The sequence below is a fragment of the Schistocerca nitens genome, chromosome 8 (assembly GCF_023898315.1).
Source record: "Schistocerca nitens isolate TAMUIC-IGC-003100 chromosome 8, iqSchNite1.1, whole genome shotgun sequence".
NCBI lineage: Eukaryota > Metazoa > Arthropoda > Insecta > Orthoptera > Acrididae > Schistocerca > Schistocerca nitens.
This window is the reverse complement of record NC_064621.1, coordinates 420,669,842-420,670,832: the sequence shown is the minus strand read 5'-3', so window position 1 is coordinate 420,670,832 and position 991 is coordinate 420,669,842.

Here is a 991-nt window from a genome sequence, read left to right as displayed (position 1 = left end):
ACATTGATAAGAACTGCACAAACCTGTATCTTAATGACGATGGAACCAGATATAGACGGAACTGACGTTTGCCAAAAAATAAGACTCAAAACAACAATTTCTGCCAAGGAACAAAACTGAATGAGTAACACAGTATGTAAAGGGAGAACCAGATATAAACTGAACTGACGCTTGCCTAAAAATAAGACTCAAAACAACAATTTTTACCAAGGAAAAAAACTGAATGAGTAACACAGTATGTAAAGGGAGAATACAGTCTAATAATCTTGGGCTATTGGAATGTGTAGTAGTGAAAGAAACTGAAGATGATGTTACACAGGAAGCTGAGGGCGATATTAGGAACGAGAGAGGATACAGATTGACAGGGCTGCAATAAATGTCATGTGGCAATAGCGAACACACTGTTTAAAAACCACAGGATTAGTAGGTATGCTTGGAAAAGGGCTGTAGACATGGGAAGATATATTGGTGAGAAATACATTCCAAAATCATGTTCAGAATTGTAAGACGTGCTCAGGAGCATATATAGAAACAATCCAGAATGAATTAATCGCATAGAATCAGTTGAAGGTTAAAAGAATCGTCAGTTTGAATAAATCATTTTGCGAACCGTCTAGATCGATTGATATATACATCTGTTTAATAATCCATTTCGGCTAATGCTATCTTCAAATGAAAATTCAGAGTTGGCAAAAAACGGTTCACTGTGAGAATCGGGTTCCCAGGTTCGATTCCCGGCGGGGTCAGGGATTTTCTCTGCCTCGTGATGACTGGGTGTTGTGTGACGTGATTAGGTTAGTTAGGTTTAAGTAGTTCTAAGTTCTAGGGGACTGATGACCATAGATGTTAAGTCCCATAGTGCTCAGAGCCATTTGAACCATTTGAACTGTGAGAATAAAAAACTTATTATGGGTTCTGATGCAGACACTGAACCTTGATTATTAAGTTCAAAATGTTGATCTCGTGATGTGTGTAGGTGAAGCGGTGTAAT